This window comes from Triticum urartu, chromosome 4, assembly GCF_003073215.2.
Source record: "Triticum urartu cultivar G1812 chromosome 4, Tu2.1, whole genome shotgun sequence".
Lineage (NCBI taxonomy): Eukaryota > Viridiplantae > Streptophyta > Magnoliopsida > Poales > Poaceae > Triticum > Triticum urartu.
The window spans coordinates 531,441,620-531,468,169 of NC_053025.1; the positions used below are offsets into that span (position 1 = coordinate 531,441,620).

A 26,550-nucleotide genomic window follows, 5' to 3' on the forward strand; every position below is an offset into this window, starting at 1 on the left:
CATAGGAAGAGCCAATACTATTAAAAGGGGATGAGGCGTTTCTTAATGACTTACTTGCTGAAAATGCTTAGTGATATGCTCCAAAAAACCCTCAGCCACTTTCTCATATCCAAATATGTCCCAAACCAAAAGTCAAACTTGGCCCCACCAAAATGTTCTATCCGGCGCCACCGAGTTCACTTGAAATAGCCACTGCTAGAAACCCTAGTCATTTCGGTCTCACCGATAGGGAACTCAGTCTCACTGAGATGGGATTGCAAACTCTCGGTTTCCCTTCATAACATTTCGGTTCAACCGAGATGAGTGATCAGTCCCAACGAGTTCGCAATGCAAACTCTCTGTTTCCCTTTCATAACATTTTGGTGTCACCGAAATGAGCGATTCGGTCCCACCGAGTTTACCTGACCAACTCTCTAGTTAGCTTATTATCAAAGTCGGTCCAACCGAGTTTCTGTAATCGGTCTCACCGAGATTATGTTATGCCCTAACCCTAATGAAATCGGTCCCACCGAGTTGACATGTTGGTAACACCAAAAAGCCTAATGTTCACATTTTGAATTAAATCAGTCTGACCGAGTTTTCTGATTCGGTCCCACTGAGTTTCGTAAATTGTGTGTAATGGTTAGATTTTGTGTGGAGGCTATATATACCTCTCCACCCTTCCTTCATTATGAAGGAGAGCCATCAGAACGTGCCTACACTTCAGCATTCATTTTCTGAGAGAGAACCACCTACTCATGTGTTGAGACCAAGATATTACATTCCAAGCATATGAATCTTGATCTCTAGCCTTCCCCAAGTTGCTTTCCACTCAAATCATCTTTCCACCAAATCCAAATCTATGAGAGAGAGTTGAGTGTTAGTGAGACTATCATTTGAAGCACAAGAGCAAGGAGTTCATCATCAACACAACATCTATTACCTTTTGGAGAATGGTGTCTCCTAGATTGGTTAGGTGTCACTTGGGAGCCTCCGACAAGATTTTGGAGTTGAAACAAGGAGTTTGTACGGGAAAGGAGATCCCCTCGTTCATGAAGATGTAGCCAAGTGAGGAAAGTCCTTCGTGGGCGATGGCCATGGTGAGATAGATAAGGTTGCTTCTTCGTGGACCCTTCGTGGGTGGAGCCCTCCGTGAAATCGCGCAACCGTTACCCTTCGTGGGTTGAAGTCTCCATCAACGCTGATGTACGATAGCACAACCTATCGGAACCACGCCAAAAATCTCCGTGCCTACATTGCATTTTCTCCATCCAAACTCCTCCCTTTACCTTTATATGCAAATGTTTTACATCCCGCTGCTATACTCTTAGACTTGCATATGTAGGTTGATTTCTTGAGTAGTTCTAAGTTGCTAAAATCTGCCAAGACTTAAAATTGGGAAAAGGCTAGATTTTTATTAGGTCAAGTAGTCTAATCACCCCCCCTCTAGACATACTTTTGATCCTACACTTGTGAGGTTCACATGACATGAGCCGTGAGGACCAAGCCCAGGCAGGCGCCAGCGGGCACACCATACCAGTTTCCCCTTTGGTGCCAAGGGGGCAAGAGCAGGAGCGGAGTCCCGAGGAATCAGGCAAAGGTCTCCATATTGGTGCAACAAGACCAAGACCGCCAGCACAACAGGATGGAGGTCATCACGGAGCGCACTACAATGTCACCACCAGAGCCTTTGGAGGCGAAGACTACTTTTGTCAGGATAACTTGTACTAGTTGTCTCCCTTTGAATTTGGATGTTGTGGGATCCCTTCCCGCCTACATTTGGGAAGAGGACCAAGGCCACTATAAATAGGACTTAGCCACCACCATAGCAAGGCATCGAGAGATTGGGCCTGAGAGATCATTCGGACCATCCTCTCGGCCATCAGCTCATCGAGGTCAAGAACACCTCACATCCTAACTATGTTTATGCACTGTACTAGTTCATCCTTGGCCCCTCGAGGCAATCCACCACAAAGCCATAGTAGGGTATTAAACCGCAAGCTGGCCTGAACCAGGATAAACTACTGTGTCTCTTGTCCCTTGGGTTCGTCGAGCTAAGTTGTGGAGTCGTTGGGTCGGCAGGTCGGGGAGAAGGAGTTGTTCGTATGCACCCTAGTGTTCGAACCTCTCAAGGGTCTGCGGAGCGCTAAATCCGACAAAATTTATGTGTTAAAAGGCTGGTTTGATTTTCAAATACCAAATGCAACTTCGATGTGGCACCTATCTCGCAAAGCGAACGGTATTGCTTGCCCCCAACCCCCATCATGTCGGCACAAAGGGAATCCTAAGTTATGAATGCATGCCCCCTCCCCCCCAACTGAGGTTCATCTAGCAAAGTGAGAAGTAGCTAGCATCCCCCCTCCCTTATGTCGGTACAAAGGGAATCCTAAGCTATGAATGCATGCCCCCCAACCGAGGTTCACCTAGCAAAGTGCGAAGTAGCTAGCAGCCTCCCTCGTGTCGGCACGAAGGGAATCCTAAGCTATGAATGCATGCCGCCCAACCGAGGTTCCCCTAGCAAAGTGCAAAGTAGCAGCCCCCCCCCACACTTTCAGTCGACGGGCCACAGAGGCATATCTCACCAAGATGGATTGTAAAACGGACCAAGAATAGTCCACCTTGGTCGTACCACCTCTCTCTTGTTGTTGGTCAAAGTGATGGCCGTCCATGCGACCCCGGAGATGGGCTAGCTCGCTAATAATCACGCAAGTAGCTAGTCCCCAAAGACAACCACTACATGCATGTGGTGCAAACATATGTATGGAGAGGTGTGTCTTTTAGTACACAATAGAACAACTTTGATGTGACACCGTGATTTTAAACCAGAAATCCCCACACTGAGTGAGTATTAGGTTGACAATTCATAGGTATGTTACACCACACTTCAAGCCAACGACGGGGATTCATGCATGCGTGCATAGTATATGCGCTCAAACTTAATTAGGTCTGAATGTCGCCATGACCTATACTAAGATAACATGAACCAAATGAAGAATCTGCCATGGTAACCTATCTTGTTGTCGGTCAAGGTGATCATGGATGTCCACGTGGGCCCATGAATATATAGGCTTGTTGCCGATAACCACGTGAGGGAGTGTACCGTTCGAAGGCAACCACTACATGAATATCTATGGAGGTGATGCGTGCATGCATGTTTGAATACCATTTCACAACATTAATGTGGCTCGTGCGTCGAAAATCGCACACTCCCCACACAGAGTGAGATCGATTCATGACGTGTCGCTGTACTAGCCACTTTAACTCGATGGGAGGGATTCATGCGTACACATGCATGCGTGTGTGCTCAAACTGTATCATGCATGTCATCCCAGAGCAAAAATAATAATCCCCTCATAAGTGAAATTAACCTCTCTCGTTGTCAGGAAAAAGTAGTGATGGACCAAGCGGCCCACAGATAGAAAGCATCAATATCACTGATAACCACTTAAGTGGGTGCGAGAGGACAACCATCATCGCTTTGCATGTGGGCCAAACATATATATGTTGAATACCCAAAATGCAAAATTTTGATGTGCCACATGCCTCAAAAACCGTAAACCATGCACCCACACAGAGCGAGGTTCATGAAGCGTACTACATATCATGGTCCCCTTCCCCCCTCTTCGACGCATAATATACGCTCCAACTGTACTATGTATAACCCAAAAAGAATCCTCTTCGATGGTGAAATTAATTAACCTCTCCCGATGTAGGTTAAAGTGATGCGTGCATGCATCAATGATGGCATCGTGGGCCCACAGATGGAAGCGTCACACGTGAGTGTCCTTGTTAGGATAACCACCGCGTGCATGCATGCGGCCCAAAGAGGTGGTGTGTGATGTTTGAATAGCCAATTTCACAATTTTGATGTGGCACGTGCCTCGGAAATCGAAAAGTCCCGACACTGAGTGAGGTGTACTTGTTCACGGATGCGTACGTATAGTATATGTGCTAGTCCCCTCCCACCTCTTCGACGTGTACTATATATATACCACCATAACACAAACAAAAAGATTCTACCTTGCTGGTCAAATTAACCACACTGCCGGCTGTTCGTCAAAGTGATGGACGATGACCTCGCGGGCCCACAGAAAGCATCACACATGAGTAACGAGTGTCGTGTAGGACAAACATCGACTGCATGTGGCCAAAACATGTGTGTATGAAAGGGTTGTGTAATGTTTTAAATAACGAATTCACGACTCTGATGTGGCACCGGCCTGCCTAACAAAACGGCCAACCCACACGGTGGCTCACAACTCGTAGTGTACTGTGAGCCACCCACCACCCCTAGACGCACACACCCACACACACACACACACACCATGAATCCCACCGCAACAATGATGCATGTTAAATTTATTATCCCACGGTGAACATATGTTACCAAAGGAGGGACGTTTTAATTTCGAAAGAAAATTAGAGATCATTAAGACATTTTAGTACATTAATTGATTGATTTTCTTTGGGTATGATGTGCAAAAATCAAATTTGAGCTACATGCACAAGTGGAGTGCACCTAAATTGATTGCAAAAACACATGTGTCACAGTAGGTGCATGTTTACTCCCCGTGCAACAAATTTTAAACATTGAGGATCTTGACTTTTAAATTCCAGTACATCCAAAAGTTATTTGAAGTTCATGAAACTTATCGTGTTGACATATGGACACCAATACAAAGTGGCACTGTACTTTTTTTTTGTCAAATTTGAGACTAGTTTTGATGTAATCTTTATCTAATTACAAACGGGAGATTATTAATAATTGGGAACCAATATCCCAAACGAATTATTTATTCAGACCATGAGCGTTAGACCAACAATTGATATGTGCCATGCTTCAGTTAAGCAATAAAACAGCAGCATTAATCATCCAAATAGAAAAACAATATACATGCCGCCGTGCGACCCGTGTGCCGTGCGAGCAGGAGTGAGTTGACGGGACACATGCGAGCAGTCCGCCGCACAGGCAGACCGGGAGGCGTGCGTGCATGTGTGAATTGACGAAGGCATGCTCGCTGCGCAGTGTCATCTAGAGGCGTGCGAGTAGCTATGTGAAACTTTGGTAGGCATGGTAGCATTCTCTTGCACATGCTCATCGGGAAGAGAGCCATCGGTTTGACCTCCGCCCGCCTCTCACCCACAACTCCCACTACTCCATATTAATGGTGCGCACGAGCGGCCGCACCCCCATCCTCGCCACACACACAATCCTCTATCTCCGCTTGCATCCTCAATGCCGCTCTCAGTCCTCAAAGCCGTCAGTGTATGGGGATGCCGCCGAAGCGCCGGGGCTGCAAAAGCACCGGAGCACGACATGGAGATGGAGACAGAGGTTGTCATCACCGCCTGTGAGTTATCGCTCCACCCTGACGTCATCGACGGCATCGAGTTTCCATAGCCGGAGGCGGGGTTCCACAATAACTCTGGTGAGGACCCATGCGACGTCTCCGATGACCAGTCCGGCGACGACTCCGACGATGACGGACAACTGGTTAGTCATATATACCCATTTATGTGTCAAATAGATCATAGGGTTTCTCTGGTTACTCCTGCCTCCCCCTTTTTCAAATAGAAATCCTATGGTTATGGTCTCCCAATCCATGAAATTTGAGTAAGTTTTGTTAGATCCGTGTAGTGTATTGATTGTTTGAATGGTACAAGTGATAAGTCATTAGTTGTTTCGTGTGTGCAAACGATTTCTGCTAGTAATCCAACTAGGGTTAGTGTTCGTGCTAATAATTCCTAGCCAGGACTTGACAATTGATTTTGAATGACCTACATATGTTTGCGCCATTATTTTCTTCAAGATTTGTTTGTACATAGACGATTGTGCTTAAACATCGAACCATAATCTCTGGATACATATAAATAAATAGCCATAAATTCCTAATCCTACTTCACGGGATGTAAACATTGATTTGATGACAATTTTTTTACTATTTGTGTAGGTGTTGTCTGACGATGTGGACAACAAGGATCAAGATGGCCAGAGGAGGTACAAGAGGCAAATCCCGAGGGAGCTTTATGCGGGAATGCATAACACGCGTATTAGGACCTGGAACGGCAGCTATCGATGCCCATTTTGCAACCACAAGCTTCATGACGCGTATCTAAGTGTTCTAGCGCATGCAAGAGGACGGGCCCTTGGCTCCTTCCAGCAGAAGTATTCTCGCGGGGTGGCGCACGACGCGCATGCCGAGTACCTGAAGAAGCTTCAGGATCGTTCAGGCTTGTGAGATGAGATGTGGGATCGAACTATGCATGCTTGAGTATGCTTAATGACGCTTGAACTATGTACTTATGGTTGAACTATGCTTGTGTACGTGTACACTTATTATCTATGTCTGAGTATGTTTAATCTATGTTTACTTATGTCTAACCATGGGATATGGATGCAATCAGTTGGTTGATGGAATCTACCTCCGTCTTGGTTTATTTGTCCCCTTTGTAATTTGTGTTTAATTTTGACCAAAGGTTTAACTGACAAAATGTTAGTGCAGGTCAGCAAAAAATATATCGTTGGATGGCTATTTGAGCATAGTGTTCAATCATATAATTTTTGGTGACATGCATACACATTTCTTAGTTAAACATTTGGTCAAAATTTCGTAAAAATTACAAAGGGGACTAATAAACCAGGACGGAGGAAGTACGACAATCACACACGGTTCCCAAAATTGGAACCGTGTGCAATGCCTTTCATTTTGCCCGTTGCATCAATCACACGCGGTTCACTCTAGCAAACCTTCGCCTCCAAAATTCTTTGTGGGACAGAAAACCCACCCCACCCAATTCAAAACAAGAAAAAAGAAAACCCTCACCATCCCCACGTCACAAAAACCCTCTCACCACCCGCCACTCCCTCCGGTCCCCATTCACACCTGCACAAGCTCCTCTATGTCTATGCATGGCATCGCCTATCGCGGCGGTAACCACTTAGCTCGACGCTTGCCGCCGCCGCCAGGCTGCCGGCAAAGCCCACCGCATTTCGCCATCGACTTTATCGACGCTGCTCGTGGTTGACCCAGATCTTTTTGGTTGGGGAATCTACTGTACTGAGGGTTCTTTATCATGGACAACAAGGTATCTAATTTAATGAGATATTATCTCATCTCTTATCCTAGTTCATTTGCCTCCTTTAATCCCCCCGCCGAAATCACCGTGAATTCATTTTTATTCGAGATGATTTGAGGGTTTTCTTCCCTTCATAGAGTGTACAGTGCGCGGACACATCAGAACCTTGCGGCCTCCGCCAGACATTCCATCTCACCGTATCGTATGACTTGAGGATGTGCGCAGTATGTTCAATCTCACCCTAACTCGGCTGGCATGGCCTACTTTCCTGAACATATTCTAAATATTACTACATTTGGATATAAGGTGCCACATGCACCATATACATCAAAGGGGATTTTTTCACTCTTCTTTCTATATTAGTCAAATTAATGATGTATTGTTCTTTCGATTACTCTCATACTTCCATGACATCATGTTTACCCTATCTGTTTAATTATAGATTTTTGTCCTTCGATTTTGACTGCTATATAGTTCTTTCAATTTGGGCCCATATTTGCATGTTACCATATTTTCTTTAACAATCCTACCATTTTCTGCAGCGCCTCCCTTGCTATGCAATAGAATCTGTAGTGCACAATCTTTCCCTTTACATAAATCAAGACTGCAGGGATGTCATACTGAACACAAACCATGGATTTACAATCATTGCTACTGTAAGACTTGATGAACGTGGTGACTGCTACCTCTTGAGCACTGCATTGGTTTTCCCTTGAAGAGGAAAGGGTGGTGCAGTAAAGCAGCGTAAGTATTTCCCTCAGTTTTTTAGAACCAAGGTATCAATCTTGTAGGAGACCACGCGCGAGTCACCTCGTACCTACACAAACAAATAAGAACCTCGCAACCAACGCGATAAAGGGGTTGTCAATCCCTTCACGGCCACTTGCAAGAGTGAGATATGATAGAGATGATAATAATAAGGTAAGTATTTTTGGTGTTTTTATGATATAGGTTGAAAGTAAAGATTGCAAAATAGAATAGATTGGAAACTTGTATGATGGAAAATAGACCCGGGGGCCATAGGTTTCACTAGTGGCTTCTCGCAAGATAGCATAAGTATTACGGCGGGTGAACACATTATTGTCAAGAAATTGATAGAAAAGCGAATAATTATGAGAATATCTAGGTATAATCATGTATATAGGCATCACGTCCACGACAAGTAGACCGACTCTTGCGTGCACCTACTACTATTACTCCACACATCGACCGCTATCGAGCGTGCATCTAGAGTATTAAGTTCATAAGAACAGAGTAACGCCTTAAGCAAGATGACATGATTTAGAGGATAAACTCATGCAATATGATACAAACCCCATCTTTTTATCCTCGATGACAACAATACAATACATGTCATTTCCCTTTCTGTCACTTGGATCGAGCACCGCAAGATTGAACCCAAAGCTAAGCACTTCTCTCATTGCAAGAAAGATCAATCTAGTATGCCAAACCAAACTGATAATTCAAAGAGACTTGCAAAGATAAACCAATTATACATAAAAGAATTCAGAGAAGATTCAAATATTGTTCATAGGTAATCTGGATCATAAACCCACAATTCATCGGATCTCGACAAACACATCGCAAAAAGAAGAGTTACATCGAATAGATCTCCAAGAGAATCGAGGAGAACTTAATATTGATATCTAAAGAGAGAGAAGAAGCCATCTAGCTAATAACTATGGACCCGAAGGTCTGAGATAAACTACTCACACATCATCGAAGGGGCCATGGAGTTGATGTAGAGGCCCTCCGTGATCAATGCCCCCTCTGGCGGAGCTCCGGAAAAGGCCCCAAGATGGGATCTCTTGGGTACAGAAGGTTGCGGCGGTGGAAATAGGGTTCCGTGTTCCTCCTGGATATTTGCCGGGTATGTGAACATATATAGGAGGAAGAAGTAGGTCGGTGGAGCAACGAGGGGCCACTACTAGGAAAACCCCTATAGATAGACATTTAGTAGTAGCGTGGGGTTTTTTGGCCCACGCTACTGCTAATTAGGAGTAGCGCGGCAGAAAAAACACGCTACTGGTTTGACATAGTAGTAGCGCGGGCATGAAAAACCTGCGCTGCTACTAAATGATTTCCACCCTGCCCCTCATCAGACAATAGTAATAGCGTGGGGTATAAAACCTGACAATAGTAATAGCGTGGGGTATAAAACCTGCGCTACTGCTATATGGATAGTTGTAGCGTAGGTGAGACACACAGCGCTGCTACTATGCCACCAACCGTCCACTCCACGTACTCCCACACCACCCACCCCGAGCCAGATCTAGATCGAGACCCCCTGCACCAGCGGCCTCCCGTCCAACCTTCCTCAACCTCCTCTCCTCTGCTGTCCACCGGAGGCCCCTGCACACACGGGAAACTGCTGCTCGGCATCTCCAGCAGCCAAGGCCGGGCTCCCGGCCTGTGCGCAGCGTCGTCTCTTCCTTCCCCGTCGCCATCTGTCACCGTCGTCGTCGCGGTCCGGCCCTCCACGCCGCAGCGATAAGCACGCAAGCACGCACGCTGCCGCTCCCCTGCCTCTCTCCCCGTCCATCTCCGTCGATTCCCTTTGTCGGCGTCGGCGGGGATCGGCCTAGTGGACTGCGGTTCCCGCTTTGGTGGGTGGGGTCACAACTGATTTGGCATGACGGTGGCGAGCGTCGATCGATCGATTGCAAGCCCCTGATGTTGTGCTCGCTTCGCTGTGTCATCTAAAGATTACTAGTTCTGTTCATGATCTGTTCAGTGTTATTTTATTACTGCATTGGTAGGGATCTAGCGCACTGCCACCCAGTTTATTTTTTGCATAGTGCGTTGATTCCAGGCTCGCTGATGTGTAGGAGCGATTCATGTTGTTCTACAGATCGTCACCGATAATACGGGGTGAAGAGGAAAAGGCTCATGAAACCCAGTAAATTTCTTGCTGGTTTAGTGCGCTTGTGTCATCTTGTATATTATATTAGGAGAAAACGCCCTTCCATGCTTCTTGTACTAATTCTGATTCTTAGGTTTTTACTTGTTGCTTTTCTAGGCATGTGTGTGTTCTTGTAGATTCACACAAAGAAATACCTGCTACGTGCAGGTTGGTTGTGGGGTTCGTTTGCTATTTTTCTTAGTCCTTCCATGTGCAAGAGAGGTAGTAGCTCTCTACCTTCAACGAAGTAGCCACATGGTTGACTACCAAACCTTATACTTATGTTGTTGCTTGTTGGCCTGCTCCGTATAGTTGTCATGCTTGTGGTCGATTCAGCCGGGGATCAACAACGCCGTCATCGCCGGTGGCATGGATACCATGTCCAATGCCCCCAAATACGCTGCAACAGCAAGGTTCCTACTAACTTAAGAAGAATGGCTCTCTAACTGTCGGCAGCTCTTCTAGTATAAAGTTTGTTGTTTACGTATTCTGACTAGTCGTTTACTATCTCTGTAGATAGTTTCTTACTTTCTTAGATGGAAACCTCGCAGAGTAGTTAGTGTGCAGCCAGAGTCCAGTATGATATCTCAATCTTGAGTAAAGCATTTGAATTTAAGCTAGTAGATATTGAGCTCTATGATTGAAGTGTCTCTGTTGAATACATCTATTCTGGAAAAAAAACACATTTGCTTCTATGATAAGTAAGGTCTGTTTTCATTTACAGGTAGAAGATAGCAATGGAGTGGTAAGATTTGTGCAGAGATCTTCTCCTCCGTCGCCGTCCGCGACAAAGCTACTGGGTGCATCCGTCCATCTTCAGATCTGAATGAAGAGGGCTTCCGTCCATCTCAAAAGGTTTAATTTTTGTACCAGCTAATTAACTTGTCTTTTCATCAGTCCCTCCTTGAGTAATTGGAAAGGGAATTATATTAGACTGCTAGCTGATTCTTGGTGAAAATTGCTTTGCCTGTATGTATGTATGTATGTATGTATGTATGTATGTATGTATGTATGTATGTATGTATGTAGAGAGTCTTGTAGCAATTATTCTTAGAGTAAACCAAAGCAGTATTCGATGATATATTGTGAGTCACTAAAAATGTATACTGTTTTTTTCTTCAGGATATGGATGACTATCTGAAAGTATGCAGGTTTCTTATCAAACTTAACAACGAGATACTAGGTGAAAGAAATGCTGCCTACAAGGAAAGGTTGAGCAGCCTAGAGAATTTAGTACTGATCATGGTAAGGTTGACAAAGCCTGAAATCTCATTTTGATCCACGTTCAAACATTACATGGTAGCATATATACTTGAAGTTGGCATGGAATATCAAAATTCAAAATAGACTTCGCCTATTCCCTATGTTGAAAAGCAGTGGGAATTGATTTTCTGAATTCCTTGGTTGTCTGTTTCCCTGTCCATGCAACAATAAATGTAGAACAGAATGTTAACTGTCAAATATTTCAAGCATATATAGCTCAAATACACAAGTATTAATTTCTTGTATACACCAAAACAACAAGATAGCATGAACACGTATAGCTAGGGTATGCATTTAGTAGGTGTCTTTCCGTTTCGAATATTCTTAATAGACTTAAAGAGACTGATAAATGAATAAAATACCTCTACACAAGTACCCGAACTAACAAGTTTTCACTTTCCCGACGTGGGTGCAGGGGTGATCGACGTGGACTACCGCGACCAGGTGGGCATCGTGCTCTTCAACCACTCAGAGACGGACTTCACCGTGAAGCCCGGTGACCGCGTCATAGAGATGATTATCCAGGTGATTGCAGCGCCGGAGGTCGCCGAGGTGGAGGACCTTGACGCCACCGTCCGGAGTCGTTGAGGTGGAGGACCTCGACCCCACTGTCTGGAGGTTGCCCAGGTGAAGGACCTCGACGCCTTGGTAGATACATCTAGAGAAGTGGTATACTTAGGTTGGTGGTGGAATGCTAGGGAAGATACCTACCTTTCGGTGATGTTTGTGTGCGTCTGAAGTATTGATCTCTTTGAATTGAGATGTTCAATGTTGTATCCATGAATGCTGCAAGTGCTAAGTAAGAATGTAAGTGTTAAAATGGTTGTGTGACCTTCATTTATTTTTCCCTGGATGTGTCCTGATTTGTATCCATGAATATTGCATCTATTATTTTGATTTCTAATTACTTAGCAGTAGCATGGGGAAAGAATGACATTCTACTAGTACTTAGGAATAGTAGTAGCATGGGTTGCACGCGCTACTCCTAACTTTTTAGCAGTAGCGTGGGGTAAAAACACGCTACTGCTAAAATTTAGCGCTACTGCTATACAAAATACCTACGCTACTGGTAGCGTTTTTCCTAGTAGTGGGCCCACGAGGGGGGGAGGGCGTGCCCAGGGGGTAGGCGCGCCCCCTGCCTCATGGCCACCTCGTTGATTTCTTGACGTCCACCCCAGGTCCTCTGGATCACGTTTGTTCCAAAAATCACGTTCCCGAAGGTTTCATTCCGTTTGGACTCCGTTTGATATTCATTTTCTACGAAACACTGAAATAGGCAAAAAAACAGCAATTTGGGCTGGGCCTCCAGTTAATAGGTTAGTCCCAAAAATAATATAGAAGTGTAAAATAAAGCACATTAACATCCAAAACAGATAATATAATAGCATGGAACAATCAAAAATTATACGTTGGAGACGTATCAGTGACTCCTATTTTCGCATGCGCTTTTGGAAAGAAATTTCTAAGTTTTATGAACTGAAAGCTGGCACTAGAATTGCACTGCACATAAAAGGGCCTGGTCATGAGATATATGGTAACTTCCTCAACTATATCATCCGTCCAGACATTGTTCGAAGTAAGTTTTCTTTTCAACTATCTGCATGTTGACTTACCCAGCAATATCGAATGAATTGCGTAGTATTTAAGCAACCAATTGTTATTCCCTTTTCTTACTATATTCCTACTTAATAACTTCTAGTTACCAATACACTTTTCTGTTGCCCTGTTTTAACTAAATATTCCCTGTACTCCCATTTCTATCAAAAAGTGCCGCTGACAAGGAGACTCTAAAGGTGGAGAACTGAGCTGCCAACAAGCAGAGGTGGGGCGAGCTAGAACCACAAGCGACTCCAGTAGGCCTAGACTTCATCAGCAGCCTCCCTAATGATATGCTGACAGTCATCATCTCCCTCCTCCCAATCAAATATGGGACGCGGACAACTGTCCTTTCTCGACGGTGGCGCCCCCTATGGAACTCTAGCCCTCTCGACCTCATCGACACCCACGAGCTCTGCCATGGCTATCACAAAAGCTTAGATGCATTCTCCAAGATCATCGGCAGTCACCATGGACCAACCAGAGGCCTTAAAATGGGCAAGTTCCATTCCAACGGCAAGGACCGAGCCAAGCTTGACGACTGGTTCCGATCCCCCGCCCTAGATCAGATTGAGGAGCTCACTTTGATGATGGGCATATGCGCTCACCGCCAACGTCCGCACTCCACCTCGCGCCCACGCTGCACGTCGCCAAGTTCAGGAACTGCCAACCCCCCGCCTTAATGAAGCGCCCACTCTTATTCTACTACAACTGAAGCACCTACAGCTCATCGTCGTCTGCCTCTCAAACGTTAACATGGAGCGCCTGCTCCGTGGCTGTACTGCACTCGAGTACCTTCGTCTTCAGGCGATCAATGGGTTGAGTACCTTCCATATCACCTCCATGACTCGTCAGACTATTTATCTGTGTTGCTGGTGTGGAAGGAAGACATTACAAGATGTGTACCATGGTATGGTCGTTGAGGACACACCTGCACTTGAGATATTACTTGTAGTTGATCAGCAAGGTCCAACAAGAATCAATGTCATTTCTGCGCCGAAATTGACAGTGGTGCGCTACTCGTCTGGAAAATACTCTGAACTTGTTATTGGATCCACACCCATTCAGGTACAACAACCGCCTTCTACCTCGCCTTCTACAAATTAACATCATTTCCAATTTTGAAGATGTCTGTTCGTCTGTCATTCAGAAAATGATTCCGACAAGGTTGACCCCGCAACTATGCACAGTGAAGGTCTTGAGACTAGAATCTATCGGCCCCAATCTACAACAAGTTTTCAATTTCCTAAGATGCTTTCCGTGCCTGGAGAAGCTATATATCGAGGTGATGTTCCTTTCCTGTTAAATGTTAACCATAAGGGAGTTCAATTTGTGACACCTTTTCCAAGTTTACAATGACAATGTACTATGATTTATGAAGGATTCATTTGGAGGATTTCAGTACATACATGTCCCCCACCCATATTTGGTTGCTTGATCCATATGGTTACAATCAATAAGCATTTCCCCTTTGGATTCCTCTACTAGTTTTCTTAGGGAACTTTTCATGCACTCCAACCTCTTGTGAATAAGGCTACATTTTTCTAGAATGTATTCAAATGCCCATGTTAATCATGTCAGATCCAAGATGGCATGTTAGTGCATTTTACAAATCTTGCAAACCAAATAGGCCTGTAGTAGTGTTCAAAACTTCATGTAGGCACTAACACGTTTTTTCTTTTGCAGATAAGATTAGGCCCAGTGGTGGATAATGTGATACAATATAACAATCACGTCGAATGCCTAGATCTGCATCTCTCAGAAATTACTTCGAACTCCTACCGAGGGACCTTACCGAAGATTATATTCGCCAGGTTATTTGTTCTCAGAGCAAGGGTGCTGAAGGTAATGAGGTTTTCTCTATATTTATTTTGCAAAAATGAATGGTTTGTTGATCAGCGTCGGTGCCTGCGGTAGAATGGAATAGGCTCCAAAAATGCTGAATTTCTTTTTGGAACTTCAGATGACAGAGTAACTGAAAGTCATCATGTCAACCTCATACATTACTTCTCAGTGGATGACCCCTTTGCAAAATTTGTGAGGTTTCGAAACCAGACTTACAAGTGGTAATATTAGTTTCAACCTCTCTGATATCCATGTTCAGCGGATCAGCACGAGCGTTTGCAGCTGATGAGCTGAATTTCATTTCTAATATTAGTTTGAACCTTGTAATCTTCGAATTTGAGCCATATAACTCTGGAATTTGAACCTTGTAATATTTCAAGCTTTTGTGGTACAATCATTGAAATGGCAGCGTATAAGACTCGTATATTGGTAGCACTATTTTGACCTTAATATGCAGTGGTCTCAGATTTTATTAACCATTCTCGAATCTGTTTACCTTGTCAATCTCACAGCACCCGATCTGTATAGCTAAGTCGAATGCGATCTTTGACATTATTGCTCAAAGTTGGTTTCTTCCACCATGTGCCCTGTAGAGCACAGAATAAATTATCGCACTCAGGTGTCCATCATCACCCTTCTATGTAACTAATGCAACTTGAAGCTACGTCGGTATTTCCCCAAAGAGGAAGGGATGATGTAGCACATCACTGGTAGGTATTTCCCTCAGATGTGAAACCAAGGTTATCGATCCAGTAGGAGAACCAAGCAACACAACATAAACAACACCTATACGCAAATAAGAAATCCTTCCAGCCCGACGTGTTAAAGGGCTTGTCAATCCCTTCCAGGTACGGCGCCTCAAGATAGGCAAACAGACATGAGATAAATTGTAGTAGATTGATAGATCAAACGCCAAATAAAATAAATAAGAATAAATTGCAGCAAGGTATTTTTTTAGTTATTAGTTTAATAGATCTGAACATAAAAGCAAAGTAATATAGATCGCAAAGGCAAATAATATGAGAAAGACACCCGGGGGCCGTAGATTTCACTAGTGGCTTCTCTCGAGAAAAATAGCAAACGGTGGGTGAACAAATTACTGTTGGGCAATTGATATAACTTCAAATAATCATGATGATATCTAGGCAATGATCATTACATAGGCATCACGTCCAAGATTAATAGACCAACTCCTGCCTCCAGCTACTACTATTACTCCACACATCGACCACTATCCAGCATGCATCTAGTGTATTAAGTTCATGGAGAAACAGAGTAATGCAATAAGAACAATGAGATGATGTAGACAATATCTATCTATATAGAGATTGACCCCATTGTTTTATCCTTAGTAGCAATGATACATATGTGTTGGTTCCCCTTCTGTCACTAGGATCAAGCACCGTAAGGTCGAACCCACTACAAAGCACATCTTCCCATTGCAAGATAAATAGATCACGTTGTCCAAACAAAACCCAAATATCGAAGAAGAAATACGAGGCTATAAGAGATCATGCATAAAAGAGATCAAAGAAACTTAAATACTTTCATGGATATAAAAAGATAGTTCTGATCATAAACTCAAAGTTCATCGATCCCAACAAACATACCATAAAAGAGTTACAAACATCATATGGATCTCCAAGAGACCATTGTATTGAGAATTCAGAGAGAGGGAGAGAGGAAGCCATCTAGCTACTAACTACAGACCCAAAGGTATACAAAGAACTACTCACGCATCATCGGAGAGGCACCAATGGAGGTGGTGAACCCCATCCGAGTTGGTGTCTAGATTGGATCTGGTGGTTCTGGACTCTACGGCGGCTGGATTATTATTCCGTCGACTCCCCTAGGGTTTTGGGAATATTGGGGTATTTATAGAGCATAGAGGTGGCCCGGGGGGCACCCGAGGTGGGCACAACCCACCAGGGTGCCCCTGGGCCTCCTGGCGCACCCTGGTGGGTTGTGCTCTCCTCGGAGCAACCCCCAGGAGCAGCCAGGGCCCGTTACGTGTCTTCTGGTCCATAAAAATATCCGTAAAGTTTCGTGGCATTTGGACTCTGTTTGGTATTGATTTTCTTTGATGTAAAAAACATGGAAAAAACAACAACTGGCACTTGGCACTATGCCAATAGGTTAGTACCAAAAATGATATAAAATGACTATAAAATGATTATAGAACATCCAAGATTGATAATATAACAACATGGAACAATCAAAATTTATAGATACGTTGGAGATGTGTCAGTAACTTTGACCTCATCACCCACCGGTAAACTTATGACCGAAGTCACACTAGTAGAAAACGGAGCTTTAAAACCGGTTCGTAAGGGCCTTTAGTGCCGGTTCCATAACCGGCACTAATTAGTGGGCACTAAAGCCCCCCCCCTTTAGTACCGGTTCGGCACGAACCGGCGCTAAAGTGCCACCACATGGCATGAGCTCGCGCCCTGGTATGGGGGACCTTTAGTACCGGTTGGTGTTACCAACCGGTACTAAAGGTTTTTTTTTGATTTCTTTTTAAAATTTGGAAAAAAAAATTTATTATTATTTTTCCGATTTTTAATTTTTCTGAATTATTTGGTGATTTAGTCTCTAATCACCTCTCTTAACTGCTCAAGTGTGGATCACTCATTCCAAATCATCTAACTTCCCGACCAGTCACCCATCCCTCTCACTACTCTAGCCCGAGCACGCTTAACTTTCGGGTTCTATTCTCCCTCGTTTCCAAGTCTGCACTTGTTGTTTCCTGACAATAGTAAGATGCCAATCCTATTAACCCTCAGGAGTTTAGCTTGAGCATGAAGTCACACATTTCACTCTTTGAGTTTGAAACTATTATTCTAAAAAACAGTAATTATTTAGTAACACTAATATTTCTTGAATAAGTTTGACCATAGTTTGACCACAGTTTGACCATAGTTTGACCAGATTTGACCAAAATTCAAAAAATTGAAATAATTATTTAGTAACACTAATATTCTTGAATAATTATGTAGTAACATTAATACTTCTTGAATAAGTAGTTTGACCAGATTTAACAAAAAAATTTAAAAAAACTTAAATTTCACCATATCTTTTTTTCCTTTTGGAATTTGAGGATTCTAAAAAATTGCAAACAGGCCGTAGGCAGTCTCTATCGGATGCGGATTTTCGTGCTGAATTTTTTGATATATTATACATTTTTTCCGACATCGTATGAAAAAGTTATAGCCGTTTTACATTTTCCCTACACTTTTTGCAAAACATGTCCAAATTTAAGTTTTCAAATTGTCCTAACTAGTAGATGCAGTAATATAACTACCTCTCGAAGGATTTTATTTTTTGAAGTTTTTATCATTTTCTTTTGATTTTTTCAGAACTGAAATGGCGACACACAGGGGGGGGGTAGAGTTTGAAAATTGCCCTATAGTGCCGGTTTGTGTCACAAACCGGTACTATAGGTCAGACCCGTTTAGTACCGGTTCGTGGCACAAATCGGTACTAAAGGTTAGCCCTTTAGTACCGGTTTGTGACACGAACCGGTACTAAAGGTGATCGTGGGGCCCCGGCCTGACGCCAGCCTTCCATCACCCCTTTAGTACCGGTTCGTGCCACGAACCGGTACTAAAGGTTCAACACGAACCGGCATTAATGCATAGCCGTTCGAACCGGCACTAATGGTACCATTAGTGCCGGCTCAAATTCAAACCGGCACTAATGCTTCATGTTTGACCCTTTTTCTACTAGTGTCATTCCACACACGTCGCTTTTACAAAGCTTTTTGCGAATAAACGGCCATGATTTGTCCCTCTTCTAGCCGACGCGTGGCCAAACTAGCCGGGCAGGAAGCTTGCACGGTAAACTACGCGGCAGGCTCATCGACGAAACATTTGGCATCTCTTCGAGCCCACGCGTGCGGTGCGGTGTTGTCAAGCGTGCACTGGAATCCTCCGCTATGAACACCATGAAAAGACGTGACCATTACAAGCCAGACAACCCTCATTTATTACAGCGGTTGTTTAACCATTGTGTCTCTTCAACCTTTCGATTGCGCCCCACCATTGCAAGAAGCACACCCACCACAAGAAATTCTTAGAGGGTATCCCGCGCGGCTCCAATGGTACTCCGAGCTGCTGCCGACGATGAGCATCATTTCACCATGCGTGCCGTGGTGGACACCCATATAAGGTTCATGGACCTCTCGGTGCTGTACACCAACGACCCGGTCTGGGTGGAGCACTCCATCCACATCATTGAGCTGTTGCTTGCCGAGGAGAAGTACAAGAGGTCGGGTTCGAGCTCGAGCACACCTGCGCTCATGTCGGGTCTCGTCCCAAGTTTGCCGTTGCCCAGATGTGCGTGCGCCACCATGTCCTCGTCTACCACTACTACCTAGCCACAAGGCATGGCGAGTGTTTCGCTAGGTTTGTCAATAGCCCCCACTACATGTTCGCTTCGGTGGACATCACCAAAGATGTAAAGGCGCTCGAGAATTCGGGCATCGCCTGCTAGATTGTTGTCGACATCCAGGGCCAATACAAGATTTGGGGCAGCAAGGAGCATGAGAAGGACTCACTGGTTCACCTCGCCGAGGCCATCATCGAACCCTGCTACAGAGACATGAAGGATTCGTGCAACAACAAGCGTGCCTGGCACTCGGCCTAGATGGAGAAACTCGACAAAGCTCACATCGTGTATGCGGCCAAGGAGGCGTACATGAGCTACGACATGTACAAGCGGATCATTGACATGAGGAAGTGCCCCCTTCCCCAAAATGGACAAGGATCCAGCAAGAAGCAGAGCAATGGCAATTATCGTCGCAATAATAAATAGATGATTAGATCATCGTTTCTCCTAGTTTAGTATGCATGTAATTGCTTACTTTGGTTTGTGGAAATGTTATGTGTGTAGTCATTTGTGTAATTGTATGCTTAATTTGGTTATGCAATGCTGTCTTTGTAAGTATATATGTTGATGCTCTATAGACAGAGCGTAGATGTTGTGCGGAGAAAGAAAATTACATTGCACATGGACTAAACAATGGAACTCGTTGGTGATGTTTTCATCAATCACTCACAATTGTATACCTGCAATCGTTTGCTCACAACACACACGCCTTGTTAGCAGCAATCATCTGTATTCTTATCGGTCTTCGCACATGTTTCTGATTACAAACCTGTTTACCACGTATCACATACATCTTGTTAAGTTGAACCGTTTCCGTTCTCTTGTCTCAATGCAAATAGTTCATCCGAGTGAACCGCATGTCGTATATCGCACACACCTTCATCTAGCTGACCGTTTCTTTTGTGTTGCCTAATCACAAACATATCATCCGAGTGAACCGTATGCTGTATATCGCACACACCTTCATCTGGTTGCCCTGGATCGCACACGCAACTAAAATCTGAACCGTGTTTGATGCATCCTCCGTCGCAAATGTTTTGCATCTTTTTTGATGGGTTTTTACACCACTATTTGCGGTTATTGCATCGCACATAATTTCCTCGAGGGGTCTCTGATCATAGTAGTGGGTATGCAAGAATGATGAGGGGGACGATACGGTTGTGGTAAGCAGATGTAACTACATAGGAAGATCAATCATCATGTGTCAGAGAAAGGGAGAGACATAACTAGTGTGGTACGTCGATCGGTGCATGGGGAAAAAGACTTATAGTACACCTAGCTATATGCAGGGAGATCGGTAGGTATACATGCATGCATGTGTTAGAAGGAAATAAAGGTCCGGAGAGATGGACGGGGGGAGAGGGGTGCGGCTAGGAGGTGGTGCGAGAGACCTACTATATCGAGGGGGGAGGAGTGTGCGAGTATGAGATCGATGAAAAGAGGGGCAGAAGTGTGCACCTGCGTGTAACCGTATTGGACATAGGGGAGCATGGCCGGTGAGGAGAGAATAGGGAAGTGTGTTTTTGTGGTAGGCACACTTGGCTAGAGAGGTATATCAACTGGTGTGTGCCGGAAAGGAGCCAGGGGGCCTACACACACCGTGGGTGAACGACCTAAAGAGAAACAACGAATGTGCGCGATGGAGGGGACGCTGAGGGAGGGTGAGAGGGGGCCGGGCGTGTGCATGCACAAGAGAAAGTTAGCGCTAGCTACAAAGAGAAGAGGATTGTGTGGGTGTGAAAGATGAACAGAGATCATAATTCATTATAAAAAAGTGGATTCAGGTATTTGAAGAGATATCATCGTGTTTTAGTCCGACGCATGCATGAATATATATAATTGTGATTCGCATGGTGTGGTTATGAACATGTTACACTACATACAATATATAGAACATTTATTTAAATTTGTGATAATGTCTGGCTTTTGCAGCTGAGGGCTAAATACTTGTCATAATGTAGGGGTTGGGGCACTATTCTTTGTGTGATAAACACAGTGTACGTATGAAACATGGTTTAGATTATGAATATCTAGTTAGTACATCAAACGTACTATTATTAGGAATCAACATCAAGTGTATTCAAAATTTTGAATTTGAGTTCATATAGTACACATAGTTCATATCTATCCCTATAGGAATCATGTGGTGTGTTGTTAAGATAATACATGAATGATGGTTTAAGTTGGCAACAATCATGATTGTAGATTCTTATTCAAATAGAGAAATGAATTCAAATTTAGTTCAAATTGCAGCGGTAGTATATACATTTGGAATGCACTAAAATGTTGGTATGATAGTAGGTTACGTGCATTACACAGCCAGCAAAATTTTTAATTGGACATAACATGGATTCATAGCTTTGAATAGCATTTGTACAGTAAAACAGGACAAGACTGTCTCTTTGTGTGGTGCGAATAGTTTTAATTTTTTCATTTTTTTGCCAAGAGAAGTGCGAACTGATTTTGTACGTCACGTGAGCCTTGTCCCTAAATTTCAACCTGTGCCTTGTTATCCAAAAATTTCAGATATCATGCTTCCCAAACTCGCGCCTTCACGAACTGTGCCTTACTATCCCGAAATTACAATGCGCACGAAAACTCGCTCCAACTGCCAAATCCCGACACGCGAAATCCCCCTTCTAACTGTGACCCGAAATGACCGCTAGTTCAAAGCGGTGGGGGTTCTTTCGGAACACACCCTACATTTTGGACAAGCGCGTCCGTAAGTCATGGTTCCCCCCTCCCATCACCTCCTTTTCGCCATTCAAAAACCCGGCTGCCATAACATCTCTGCTCCCGCCGCGAAGCCCCACCCTTCGCAGTCTGCAACCCCACCGCGGCCTAGCTAGAGCCTCTTCCCCGACGACGTCGTCCACCGAAACTGCTCAACGTCCCTCATCCACCGTCCTAGATGAGGATCCGTTGTCGATCTCGCCGTCCCGCTGGTTCAGCTACCACGTCTTCCACCTCCAAGGAGCTGATCCGACGATCCCCTCATCTATCGCGGCTACTCCATCCCCACAGCGTCTCCTTAACCTTCTCCACCGAAACCGCAACATCCTTGCCGACTCCTCGGATGAAGCTGAGGCCTACTTGATGTCGCTTGAAGCTACGTCGGTATTTCCCCAAAGAGGAAGCGATGATGCAGCACAACGGCGGTAGGTATTTCCCTCAGATATGAAACCAAGGTTATCGAACCAGTAGGAGAACCAAGCAACACAACGTAAACAACCCCTGCACACAGATAACAAACCCTCGCAACCCGACGTGTTAAATGGGTTGTCAATCCCTTTCGGGTAACGGGATTAATAGATCTGAAAATAAAAGAAAATAAAGATAGATCGCTAAGGAAAATAATATTAGAAAGAGACCCTGGGGCCGTAGATTTCACTAGTGGCTTCTCTCGAGAAAAATAGCAAAGCGTTGGGTGAACAAATTACTGTTGGGTAATTTATAGAACTTCAAATAATTATGATGATATCCAGGGAATGATCATTATATAGGCACCACGTCCAAGATTAGTAGACCCACTCCTGCCTGCATCTACTACTATTACTCCACACATCGACCGCTATCCAGCATGCATCTAGTGTATTAAGTTCATGGAGAAAGGGAGTAATGCAATAAGAACGATGACATGATGTAGACAAGATCTATCTATGTAGAGATAGACTCCATCATTTTATCCTTAGTAGCAACGATACATACGTGTCGGTTCCCCTTCTGTCACTAGGATCAAGCATCGTAAGATCGAACCCACTACAAAGCACATCTTCCCATTGCAAGATAAATAGATCAAGTTGGCCAAACAAAACCCAAATATCAAAGAAGAAATACGAGGCTGTAAGCACTCATGCATATAAGAGATCAAAGAAACTCAAATAAATTTCATGGATATAAAAAGATAGATCTGATCATAAACTCGAAATTAATCGGATCCCAACAAACACACCACAAAATAGTTACATCATATTGATCTCCAAGAGACCATTGTATTGAGAATCAAGAGAGGGAGAGAGAGATGAAGCCATCTAGCTACTAACTACGGACCTGAAGGTCTACAAAGAACTACTCACGCATCATCCGAGAGGCACCAATGGAGGTGGTGAACCCCATCCGAGATGGTGTCTAGATTGGATCTGGTGGTTCTAGACTCTGCGGTGTCTGGATGAATATTTTGTCGACTCCCCTAGGGTTCTGGAAATATTTGGGTACTTATAGAGCAAAGAGGCGGTCTGGGGGTCACCGAAGGTGGGCACAACCCACCAGGGCGCGCCTGGGCCTCCTGGCGCACCCTGGTGGGTTGTCTCCTCCTCGGGACCCCCCCAGGTGCAACCAGGGCCCAACATATTCCTTCTGGTTGATAAAAAATCTCCGTAAAATTTCGTGGCATTTGTACTCCGTGTGATATTGATTTTCTGCGATGTAAAAACACGGAAAAAACACATGAACTGGCACTTAGCACTATGTCAATAAGTTAGTACCAAAAATGATATAAAATGATAATAAAACATCCAAGATTGATAATATAATAGCATGGAACAATCAAAAATTATAGATACGTTGGAGACGTATCAGCATCCCCAAGCTTAACTCCTACTCGTCCTCGAGTAGGTAAGTGATAAAAACAGAATTTTTGATGTGGAATGCTCACTACTAGGGAAAAGCCTAGCAGCAACACCGGTTTTAGGCCTATCAGTAGCGCGGGTCGATGCGCTACTGATAAGGCGCTACAGCTAACGTATAGCAGTAGCGTGGTTCCGCCCGCGCTACTGCTAAATCGGCTTAGTAGTAGCGTGTTCCTGGAGGTGCGCTACTGGTAATTAGTAGTAGCGCTTCTCCCTGCCCGCGCTTCTACTATTACTTCGTATTTTATTTCTTTTTTATTTCATGTTGTATTCGTACACCTTTGCACAAGTTTTCATACAACAGGAATTTAGAAATTGTTTTGAAATCATAATGAGTTATTACATCATGGGGTGAAAGAACCGTGGACTAGTTTCAAGTGGATGGACATCCACTTGAAACTAATCCGCGGTTCTTTCACCCCGTGATGTAATAAATATCATCATCATCATCATCATATCATTAACAACTTATCATCATAATACATCATTGTCATATAACACCTCAAGATCATCATTTTCATCAATGAGACATCACATAGCAAATTGGTCACTAGTCGTAATCACAAGTACTCCCCGTCATCAACTCTAACACATTGTATCACATAGTAAACATATTTTACCTCATAGGACCTACTACATTCTCTTAGGACCTACTATATTCTCTAAGGTAAAATAGCAAAAAACAAGATAGCCCCTGACTCTCCATTATGGAGAATGGAGATTATCCTATCTCCAATTCTTGCCTTTCGCTTAATGTTACTTCCAAGAACCTCCTTGCGAATGTCCAAACATTTTTTCCATTCTTTGATTAGCACGTGTTCACCGGTTTTAGAAATCCGATATGCACAGGTGAGCTCCATAGATTGACATGGCTGTAGGTTCATAACTGCAAGGCGACCATTCTGATACATCAGATGAGGCACACAATCCATCGGGATTTCCTATTGAAAAACATAGTAATAACTTCATGGTTAGCAATGATGTACTAGTTTTAGAAGTATGCAAAAGATGCATGGATGTCGTAATAGTAAAAAATCTTACCAGGGTATCTCCATAGAAGTTATCGTGGTTCAACACATGCACTAGTGGCACGTATTCACCATAATTTGGAGGAGTTCGATAATAGGTATTGTAATTCTCAAGAAAAGTACAATAAGCAATCAGATGACTTTTCTCCTTATAAGTTAATTCAGAGCCATCAGTGTAGTGGGTTTTGTCTACCATCTTCTGCACATTCTTTGAAGATTCAAAATAAGCTGTGAATGGAAATAAGGTGGCAACTATTTTGAAATAAACAATATAAATTAATTAATAAGTATGTTTTGAGAAACTCACATTGCGGTAGAATCGGAAGCGTATCGACAAGGACCCAAATGTCCATATTGTCTTGCTCGATGTCAGGATTACCAAGATCCATGGTGACAATCATACCCTCATAAAAACCATACATTTTGCAAAGTGCTTCCCAATTTTGGCAACCAAAATGGGTTAGGCTTTGAGAATTGTACAGATTTACTTCAAAATCGATATCATGATGGGTCCTTAGGTGTATTTTCTTTGTTTCAAAATTTTCATGGTCTTCAAAACCCATCTTCTCCAAGACATAGCGTCTTGCATGGCATGGGATAAGCTAGTCGAATTGTAAAAGATGAAAATTAGACGTTGAAATAGGTGAAGTCATGCTTAATTACAAAAAAAACACTTGTGGTTGTTGCGTACCGTTTCAACATCGAAGGTCTCCTCGAGCTTAATGTTGAAGCACCGATCTTCATCCAGCTCAACGAACCTGTCGCACATACCTCGATCATCGTGGCACCAGCTGCACTCCCCCGGGAGACTATCGTCGTCAGAGTACGACATTTCCTACGTTCATAATTCGAAGATTAAACTTGTACAATTAAATATATGTACTAAAAAACCTAAATTAGATCACTATTTTTCGAGAAAATCCTGGCCACTTGATATTTCCTACATATTCTAGCACAAGTCATGCCAGAATTCACGGAAAAATCCAGCATGACCTTTGCAAAAAAAGGACATATCGAGCGCCTGAAATTTGCCAGAACAGAAATTAATCAACACTCCGGCAAAACATAGGCCATTCGGAGGTGTAACCAAAACATGACCGGGCAGTTCGGCAAAACAAACACCTGAAACTCATAAAGGACTCATATTGACATGGAGATTTGCCTGGTCTCACCTCGAGGTCGGAGGGGGTCGGTGACGGGGACGACGGCGGGGAAGATGGAGGGGCTCCTTGATTTCTCCAAAAGCAAAAACCCTATTAATTCAACTAGTACATCCCGAATAATTGCTTAAACTAAAAAATAACAACAAATATGACATGTTCACCTAGTTCTATTAATTCAACTAGTTCTTACTAAATATAAACTTACTATAAATAGAAAAAAACTAGTTCTTTCTAAAAAATAAAGTAGTTCAACTAGTTATTTTAATTTTCTTACTAAAAATACATTAGTTCTATTAATTCAACTAGTATATTAATTTAATTACTAAACTAGTTCAACTAAAACTAAACTAGTTCAACTAAAACGAAACTAGTTTAACTAAAACTAAACTAGTTCTATTAATTCAACTCGTTCTTACTAAATATAAACTTACTATAAATAGAAAGAAACTAGTACATCTACTACTACTAATTAACATCTTCTACTACATCTACTACTAATTAACATCTACTACTGCTAATTATACAACTAGTGTATCATCACTACTACTAATTAATATCTACTACTACTAAAAATCATTATCTATGAACCCTAAATTAACACCTACTACTACTAAAATCATCTACTAAGTAAGCAAAGAGAGATGGGTGGGGGAGGGGTGGGGGGCTTACAGAGAGGGGAG

The 26,550-nt window shown here is 43.4% G+C and overlaps 1 long non-coding RNA gene across 3 annotated transcripts; it reads left to right on the forward strand.

The window, feature by feature from the left end:
* The first annotated feature begins 9,267 nt into the window (after window positions 1-9,267).
* LOC125554059 lies at window positions 9,268-12,123 on the forward strand. Of its 3 annotated transcripts, none has more exons than XR_007304308.1 (4): window positions 9,268-10,180; window positions 10,271-10,813; window positions 11,081-11,203; window positions 11,637-12,123. It is a non-coding gene; the product is annotated as an uncharacterized LOC125554059 (long non-coding RNA). The 3 variants fall into 3 exon arrangements; XR_007304307.1 differs by having other exon boundaries at window positions 9,268-10,371; window positions 10,683-10,813; window positions 11,637-12,121; XR_007304306.1 differs by having other exon boundaries at window positions 9,268-10,813; window positions 11,637-12,121.
* The last annotated feature ends 14,427 nt before the right edge of the window (window positions 12,124-26,550 follow it).